General features: G+C 35.8%; 1 non-coding gene across 1 annotated transcript; it reads right to left on the reverse strand.

The window, feature by feature from the left end:
- Nucleotides 1-7,676: 7,676 nt before the first annotated feature.
- On the reverse strand, nucleotides 7,677-7,778 carry LOC130033919 (U6 spliceosomal RNA). The gene has a single exon (XR_008794022.1). It is a non-coding gene; the product is annotated as a U6 spliceosomal RNA (small nuclear RNA).
- Nucleotides 7,779-10,503: the final 2,725 nt, after the last annotated feature.

The raw sequence follows: 10,503 nt of genomic DNA on the forward strand, positions 1-10,503 counted from the left end.
GTTGCATGCCTGGGATGAATCCTACTCGGTCATGGTATATGATCTTTTTTGATGAGTCATTGGATTCTACTTGTTAGTATTTTGTTGAGGATCTTTGCATTTGTATTCATTGGGGATATCAACCTGTAATTCACTTTTTTGTATTGTATCTCTATCTACTTTTGCTTTCAGGGTTATATTTTCCTCATAAAGACTGCTTGAAAGTGTTTTTGTTTCTTTAATTTCCTGGAAGAGCTTGAAAAGTATTGGGAATAGGTCTTCTTTAAAGGTTTGGAATAATTAAATAGTGAATTCATCTGGACCAGGGATTTTGTTTTGGGGAGACTTTTAATTACAATTTTAATTTCTATAGTGATAGGTCTGTTCAGGTATTCCAAATCTTCTTGAGTCAGCCTTGGGAAATTATTGGAATTCAGGAATGTACCCATTTCTGGAGGTTCCTTTGTTTCATGGCATAAAGTTTCTCAAAGTAATCTCTAATGATCCTTTGAATGTCTGAAATTTCTATTGCGATATCCCCCTTTCATGTCAGATTTTGTTTGTTACAGTTCTCTCTGTCTCTCTCTTTCATGTGAGTCTTGCTGGTGGTTTATCAATCTTGTTTAGATTTTTAGAGGGACAATTTCATGATAATAGAGTGTGAAGAACCTGCCATGGTTCACACACCTGAGTTTCAGATGTCATGCTTGAGGTTTGGGGAGAATTTCCTCACAAGGGAGGTGGTTCTCAGGGTGAAACACTGAGTATCCAGCTGCCAGATTTCCTTTTATGTGGGTACATGGACTTCAGAATGGGGGATGTGAAGAGCCACCTGCGCTTTACATACCTAAATTTAAGATGTTAGATGGACCCAGTATTTTATTTTTGAAACAGTAAAAAACAGTAAAAACAGTAAAAAAAGGACAGTAAAAAACAGTATTTTATTTCTGAAACATAATATTGTATATTATGTATACAATAAAGTGATAATATGCCATAGAAACAGAGATTGGAGTTACATAAGCTTAAATCCCAAAAGTATTCACCAATCACAGAAGCTTCAAAAGCCTGACAAAGGAGTCTTATCAGGAAAATGCTCATCTAGATTTTTGACTTCTAATCAATGAAACTAAGACAATATATTTATTACATGTAAAGAAAATAACCTTTAATAATTTGTTATAGAAGCAAGAGGAAGCTAAGAAAATATTAAACTAGAATTTATAAAATTAGTGACTAATAAAAATGAAAAAGGTAAAGATAAAGGGCCTTCCGTTGATCGTCGATTTGCTCGAGCGGGCCCAGTAACGTCTCCATTGGAGACTTTGTTGTTACTGTGTCTGGCATATCGAATACTCTCGGTAGCTTGCCGGGCTCTCCGAGAGGGGCGGAGAAATCGAACTCGGGTCGGCCATGTTGGCCGCTTGTAAGGCGAACGCTCTACCGCTGTGCTATCGCTCCAGCGATCATTTCATAAAAATGAAAGACAACTAATAATACAGAGGTTAGTGCACATGTAAGGATTCTGAATCCCCAAGCCCATCTATACTATACACAAATGTGTATATATATATATACACACACATACATATGTATATATGTAATATATGGTGATATATAATAATAATTTATTCATAGATATATAGTAATCCTCTTTATGATGTTATGGTCTATAGAAAGCACAAACAATAAAGCAAAACATATATGAATTAAAAGTTGTGGAAGTAGCTCAAACATTTGGTGTACATACTTTTGAAGTGTAATTTCTCTGCCACATAGGTCCTGAGCCAGTCCTCCCAGGGACTGCAAGAACAGTTCCACATACACTGTACATGCATCACAGACCCTGGGTATTAAAATGCTTAGCCTGCATCCCAGATGGAGAATTATAGTTGGTGGGCACTTTAATGCAATTAGATTCAGAATAATAATTATTTACTTGCTGTCAGGAGTAGTCATGGAATCATTGAAAGAAATAGGACCTGACTAATCCAGAAGCATAGGGAAATTGTAGCTAAAATGTTCCGTTTAAGTTGATAAGTGATTATTGTATACCTCTGAGTAAGTAGATGGAGAAAAATCAAACAGAAAAACACCCATGTTGAAGCTAAATTACCTTGAAAAAATTTTTATGGACTTTTATTATGGTCAGAATAGAGAGAGAATGGTAAAAAAGTGCTAAACCTTTTACATCATTGTTCCAGAAAATAATGTAACTTTGTCATATAAACCATCTAATATTATGAAACGATCGGAACCTAGTATTTCTGGCAATAGAATTTAAGAGAAATCTAAAAACTGAATTGGTAAGTACCTGCACTAGAGCAAAACCCAAGATCCTCTCTTGTTTTATACCTCTCTTGTTTTATAAAGAGAAACATGAAAATAAAATAAACAAACAAAAATTATAGAAAATAAATATCCAGTCCAAAGATGCCAGATGTAGTTGTAAGTAGATCACAATGATGTTCTAAACAACTAAATCTGAAATATACATAATATTTTTTATCAGTCTCCAAGAAAAAGAACACTTTTTTTTGCTATATTCTAGATATGATGTCAACATAAATTCTCTTCCTAAAATTCTGCATAACTGACACCACACATGGAAAAATTTCTTTATTTGTTTTTTGAGGGGTATATTGCCTGGATTCACTTGTGGGATATAAAAAATAACATATAGCATGAGACTAATATCCAAGGCCGGGGAAAACAGAAACAAGGAGTTGGTCAATGGTTGGAAGCTTGCCACAAGAGTGTCTGGGATGCCAAGGGAAGTTAGGATAGAGAAGGGACCAGTATACAAAAGATAGAGAATAGAAAAGTACCTGCCACAGAGTCAGGTGTGGGTTTGAAGGGGAAACTGGGGACATTGATTGTGGGAAATGTACAGTGGTGAAAGGATGGGTGTTTGAACATTATATGACTGAATCCCAATAATGAATAACTTTGCAACAATGTATCTCACTTTAATACAATTAAAATATAAATATATTAATTTTAAAAGACTACTGGTTGGTTTGGGCTCCTTTATTGGTTATATTCTAAGATCTTAAGCTATGAAGTCAAGTTATTTATGTGGGCCCTTTCTTTATTTCTGATGAGTGCTCGCAGAGCTATAAACATTCTTCTTAACATTGATTTTGCTGTATCCCACAGCTTCTGATAGCTTGTGTCATTTTCATTTTTTTCAGGAATTTTTTTTATTTCTTCTTTGATTTGGGCTGGAGCAATAGCACAGCGGATAGGGCATTTGTCTTGCACGCAGCCAATCCGAGTTTGATTTCTCTGCCCCTCTCAGAGAGCCCGGCAAGCTACTGAGAGTATCTTCCCCTCATGACAGAGCCTAGCAAGCTACCTGTGATGTATTTGATATGCCAAAAACAGTAACAACAAGTCTCACAATTTGTTGTAAGATGTTACTGGTGCCCTCTTGAGCAAATCGATGAACAACTGGAGGACAGTGCTATAGTGCTTCTTTGATTTCCTCCCAACCATTGGTTGTTCAGTTGTGAACTGTTTAATTTCCGGGTGTTTGATTTGATTGTCTGCTTCTGTGCTTGATTAAATAAAAATGTTTGTGGTTGTGATTAGCCATTATCACAACTTAAGAAGTATCCATAAGTTTTCCATAAGGTATACCACATACTGTAAAAAAAAATTAATAAGCATTTTATTTTACTTTGCTACCAGTATTTTATGTTAAAGTAGCATAGAAAAACATATTAAATAGACAACATTATCTCTGAGTTAAATAGCACTGTCCTCCCATTGTTCATCGATTTGCTCGAGCAGGCCCAGTAACGTCTCCACTGTGAAACTTGTTGTTACTGTGTTTGGTGTATTGAATATATCACGGTAGCTTGCCAGGCTTTGCCATGCAGGTGAGATACTCTCAGTAGCTTGCCAGGCTCTCTGAGAGGGGCAGAGGAATTGAACCTGGCTCAGCCGGGCTGGCAGCTTGCAAGGCAAAAGCCCTACCACTCTGCTATCACTCACAACATTAAACGTATTTATTTAAAGAACAAAATATTTTAAATATCTTAAAATGGGCCAGAGTGATAGCATAGTGGGCAAGGTGTTTGCCTTAAATGTGACCGACCCGGGTTCGATTCCTCTGCCCCTCTCAGAGAGCCCAGCAAGCTACCAAGAGTATCCTGTCCTCACAGCAAAGCCTGGCAAGCTACCCCTGATGTATTTGATAAGTCAAAAACAGTAACAACAAGTCTCACAATTACTGGTGCCCGCTTGAGCAAATTGATGAACAACGGGAGGATAGTGCTAGAGTGCTACTTAAATATCAATGTGTTTGAACTATTAATACTATTATTATTGAACATTTATTCTATGTCAGTTAGATATTTTTAATAGGAAACCTCCAAAGCTGAGCTCAGGAGACCAAAATCTCCATATCTGCAATTCTCAGTCAACCACTCTCTAGGTTCCATCTGAGAATTCAAGGATGCAGATTGCTCAGGCCTCACAGGCTGAGCTAGCTGTGGAGCACCCAGGGATATATATGGCAATAGTTGGGGACAATGCAGTTTCAGGGTCTGAACTGAGGTAGGCAGCAGGGAAGGCATATGTTTTAACCCCTGTGATCTGTCTTTGGCCCCTGTAAATATTGAGTTCAATTCTTACTTGGAATTCCGTATTATAACCTTTTTTGTTGTTGTTGTATTAATATGACAGCACATCATGCCGTTGCTGGGCACAATGTAACTTTCTGGACACATATTACTGGTAAGCTGTGTGATGTTAAATGTGTGCACCAAATTTGAGGAAAGTGAGAGCCAAGCAATATTCCAAACTGCATTCTCCTGAAGCAAAACTTAAAATAATGATAAAATTGTTTTCAGTTGAATACCTGTAAGCTAAAAGTTTAAAACTAAAGTAGAAAAAGAAATATAAGCACCTCTTTTCAGCTCTACTCTACTCTTGCATTATTTATTTTCTTACTCTGGTTAATCAGAAAAAAATAAGTTAAGCGAGACGAAGCAAAGATCATAAAATTCTGCCCAAAATATTATAGAAAAAAGTTGTATTTATGAACTTTAGATTTCAGAATATCATTATAACAAAACTGGAGGGATTTTCATGTGTAAATTTCAGTATAGTTTCCATTAAATATTTCCTCTGTGGTTGGAAAACAGTAATGTTAGATGCTGATTTTATTTTAAAAGCACTTTGAATACTTTCAGCTGTTTAAAAACAACTGGAATTATATGTGAAAGTGATGTAGTCATTTTCACATATACAGAGCTTATTTTTTCCAACATAGTATGTGTTTTATATTATACAAATGTGACCCATCTTATCATTTTATTACAGCCTATATTTATAGAACATGAGGAAATCCATACCTATTTAATCCAGGATATCAGAAGTATTTTTCACTTCATCGAATTAAACTAAATACTATTTTGGAAATATAGATACCACATGAGTTTAGCCAAGTTGTCACTGTGAGTAATTTCAGAACAATTTTATATATTCTTCATAGCGATTTCAGTTTGCTTGCATACCAATGATCTAATTTTTCAATGAGAATAATGCATCGATCCCTTTCTTAAGACAGTAGTATTTGGGTATATGTCTAATAAATATAAGGAAAATTCACGCCCTCAAGACAGTACCATTGGCTGTGGAGAGGAGATTTGTATAAGAAGCCAGGGATTCACACTAAGGTTTTAGCTGCCATAGCCAAATTCAGGGCAAGTGAAATCTCCTGTACTATTTCTCTAGCCTATTTTAAATTATGCCTCTTAAGGTTTGTTGCCAACTCGGCAAACAGGAGTTTCCCAGAGTTATTTCTTTTGTGTTTCACAAAAATAATGACATGAGAATGTTTTCATTTGAATTCCAATAGACTATCTCTCCTAGATGATAGTGACTCATAATAATTATTTTTATATCTGCATGATTGCTTTGCAGTAAAACTCTTTAGGTAGTCTATGAATTTAATAAAACCACATCACTGTAATTTGCTTTGTTGGGGGTTGGGCACATAGGGCCACACATGACTCCCAAGAGAGATTGTTATTGTCTTAGTTAAAAAATTCCATATGCCGGAAATGAATCAAAGCTGGTTGCTCAAATTATATAGGAACTAGATCTGGACCATTAAATAAGAATAGTTGTTGGCTATGGAGTCTTATTCACAGAAATAAAATGGCTAGAATTTTTGAAAGAACGATTAAAACTTCCTAGTTCCTCTGTCTAGGAAGTTTCTATCTTAAACCTTTTAAGCCTTGCCCCTTGAATATCAGCACTGGCTCTAAATGGTTGTGAGGAAAGAAAACTCGTCTACATCTTAGATAAAAAAGAAAACTGTGCTAGTCCTTACTGAAATGTATTAGTCAAATAACTTCAGAACAGTAATATAATTTCCTGAACTTAATGTCTTCCATTATAATTTTAAAAAATATTTTGTATGTCTTTTACAAGAAGTTAAAAATGAAGTTTTACATGAAGTTTTACATGCATGTGTAAGAAAAAAGACAGAGCTTGTGTACCTTACTCATTTCCCCTTTGGTGGTAAAATGTTGTAAGAAAGTACAATGTTACAATCAGGATATTGTTTACATTGTCATGACGCAGAGTACTTCCATCAGCACATGGATCTGACTTTTACCTTATTCTTTTTCCCTTTAATAGCATCCCACACTCATCCTGGTCCCTGACTACCATTAATATGAACTCTTTTCCCATAAGTTTATCATTGCAAGAAGAATTTATAAATTAAACCATAATGTATGCAATCTTTGGATGAGCTATAGCTAAATTTCAGTCAATTTAATTCACTCTGTTCAATTTTCTTGAAAAATATCTAAGCTGTTATTCAGTGTATTTTGGTATATTCTGCAACAGTCTTGTACAACTTGGATGAACCACACTTTCTTTATTAACAATTTAGACATGAAATTTGAAAGACATGAAGTTTGTTTCCAGTCTCTAACTACTAGAACTAAAACTGCATGAAAAATTAGGTGCATGTTTTGGAAAAGATTTGAGTTTCTCTGACATAAAAGGCCAAGAACACTTTTATTGGGCATAGTTTATAAGAGATTTTTTGAAAGTGTTGGTTTCTATATTCTGGAGTAGATTTTGTAAAATTTGGAAATAACTAATTTTCTTGTGAGGAGATGGTGTAGCACACGGACGGTGCTCTGAATTCAGGGATCATGAGTGGTGGTGGGACTTGGGGACCATGTATTGTGCTGGGGATCAAACCTGTGTCAGTCACAGGCAAATCAAATTACCCTTTCTGCTGTGCTATACACTCCAGCCCCAAATTAGGAAAATTATCAAAAATTTTTGCTACTTTAAATGTTTAGTAATATTCGACAGAAAACAACATGAATGGAGATTTTTCGAGGAAATGTTTTAAGATACAATAAATTTAAATTATTATTACAGCAATCAACTTTATTTCATTTCACGGATCACGGTCACGATCCTCCCGTTGTTCATCGATTTGCTTGAGCGGGCCCAGTAACTACTCCATTGGAGACTTTGTTGTTACTGTGTTTGGCATATCGAATACGTCATGGGGAGCTTGCCAGGCTCTGCCATGCGGGCGAGATACTCTCGGTAGCTTGCCGGGCTCTCCGAGAGGGGAGGAGGAATCGAACTTGGGTCGGCCATGTTGGCTGCATGTAAGGCAAACGCCCTACCCGCTGTGCTATTGCTCCAGCCAAAATATGGAACGCTTCACGAATCTGCATGTCATCCTTACGCAGGGGCCATGCTAATCTTCTCTGTGTCATTCCAATTTTAGTATATGGTCTGTCTTGACCATTATTTCATTTAAGTTTTAGTAATTTGGAGATGATTTTAGAGTTTACCTCTTTATGCTAAGTTTTTAACAATTAAAGTTATCATGGTTAATTTAAATAAATGGATACAGGATATCATGGTTAATTTAAATAAATGCAGAATTTATAGCAATAGGTACTCTTTTATTTCTGATACTGGTAATTTGCATCTTACTCTTCTAATGGCAGAATCTTCTGCCCCTGCACCACGCTGTCTTCACCTGGACCCCTCAGAGCGGGGCAGGTTGCGTTTCCCTCTCTGCCCCAAGCAGAACCCTGGCAGCCGAAAACCTCCAGAACCCAACCACAGCCATGCTCAAGGCCATTCTCCACACGCTCGGACGAACCAGTAGAAGAACTCAGGTATGCAGGGCCGGTGTCTGAGATCTCCAAGCCTGCTCTTGATCGGTACTGGGCGTCCTCCACCCAGATACCCCATTTTCCAGTAGCTTGGCAGTCACCCCCACAAACTACATCTGGAGCCATATAATCCCATTAACAGCCAAGATCCAGAGACTATAAAACAAAGCTCCCGGAAGTGCATGGCCACATTCACAGTCGAGTTACCTCTTTCAGTCTAGCCCACTGATGTACCTAATATACATTCTCTGTCCTCTGGGAAAGTCCGGCAAGCTACTGAGAGTATCCTGCCTGTAAGGCAGAGCCTGGCAAGCTCCCTGTGGCATTTTCAATATGCAAAAAACAGTAACAATAATGGGTTTCGTTCCCCTAACCATTAAAGAGACTCCAATAATGGAAAGGACGAGTTAGGAGAGGTTGTTAAAGTTTCAGGGCCAAGTAAGGAGAGGCTGCTAAAATCTCAGGGCTGCAATGAATGGAGACGTTACTGGCGCCCACTCGAGCAAATCAATAAACAACGGGATGACAGTGATACAGTGATACTCTTTTAATATTTATTAGCCTTGCTAGAATTTTTATTGACTTATTGTTTAAATAAACTTTTGTTGGTCTGGAGAAATAGTACAGTGAGTAAGGTAATTGCTCTACATGTGGCTACTCCAGATTTGATTCTGCAGCACCCTGACCACTGTCATAAAACATTTAATACACCATTCAGTCCATAAAGTTTCTTGGTATACTGATCCTTTAATCATTATTGAAGAGTTTTATCTCTAGTAAAATTTGTAAAATTTGTAAAATACTCTAGTGCTAGGCTAGAGCAATAGCACAGCGGTAGGGCGTTTGCCTTGCACGCAGCCAACATGGCCGACCCAAGTTCGATTCCTCCGCCCCTCTCGGAGAGCCTGGCAAGCTACCGAGAGTATCTCGCCCGCAGGGCAGAGCCTGGCAAGCTCCCTGTGACGTATTCAATATGCCAAACACAGTAACAACAAAGTCTCCAATGGAGACGTTGCTGGGCCCGCTCGATCAAATCGATGATCAACGGGAAAGACTTTACCTTTACCTTTACCTTTATCTCTAGTAATTTTCTTTGAAGACTACTTCATCTGATATTAATATGGTCAGTGTTATTTTGTTTTATAAATTGATATTAATCATGGAATTATTATATTTCATCCATCATCAAATTTTGCCCTATTTGTGATGCTTGAAGTGAATTTCTTTGAGACAGCATTTATTTAGATTGTGGTTTATCTTAAAATCATTCTAGAAACTTTCCTTTAAAGTTATGCATCTAGATCATTTACACCCAAACTATTTTATTTTCTTTTTTGTTCCTCAATTTTTCTGTTTTTTCTTATTTATTTGAAAAAACTTATAGATTTTTATAGATTCTATAATCTTATTTATATATTATCACTGTTTTGTTAATAGAATTATCTTAGTGGAATATTTTAATTAGAGAATATTTGGAGGGTGGGAAGAGATAGAAAGAGTCCATAAAGAAAGATAAATTACATACTCTTGAACTTCCAATTCTAAAGTGCACAAATACACAGCACATACTTTTTTCAAAAAAAAAATTCGATTTACACAGTTTTATATTATTTGTTGTTTCCCAATGTAGAATAATATACACACATATAATTATCACATCTATTATTGATATTTGGCCACTTTAGTGAAACATTTTGTTTTTGGTTATGTGGTGCTGAAGATTAAACCCAGGGCCTCATAAAATGAGTTGTATTCCATTAGCTTTATTATATAAATTGCCTTATATTCATTGAAACTCTAATGTTTTAAACCAAATTTAGGAAAATTCCACTGGTTATTTCTTGGAATACTTTCCCGGAGCCAAATTATTTTTTCTTTTTTCTGTTTTTTTTAATAAGACAAAAGTTTAATATTTTATTTAGTTCACTGTCCCTGTGGCTATGCAGTTTTTAAGCTTGTATTGATTATGTAGTTCAATTGAGAAAGCTCAGCTAATCTCTCAAGTGTGTTGCTATTATTTTCTGTCATTTCAGGTACACAATTAAGGTGATATAGCATATTTATTTCTTAGTATACTTTTTATTCTGTAATTTATACTCAGTTATTTTATTTCTTATATTATTCCGCTGAGACTATTTTTTACTTTTAGATATAATAAATTAAAATTAAGAATATTATAATAACGCTTTGATATATATGTTACATAGTTATATCTATTTCTGTAACATATTGAAATGAATAGATTTTTTCACAAATTGTGGTTTTACTTGGGTTTGAGATTAATTTTTTTTTACTTCATTCTAAACATGTAGAACTTCTCAATTTTTCCTTCATCATAATTGGATGT

Source organism: Sorex fumeus, unplaced genomic scaffold (assembly GCF_029834395.1).
Source record: "Sorex fumeus unplaced genomic scaffold, SorFum_2.1 ptg000054l, whole genome shotgun sequence".
NCBI lineage: Eukaryota > Metazoa > Chordata > Mammalia > Eulipotyphla > Soricidae > Sorex > Sorex fumeus.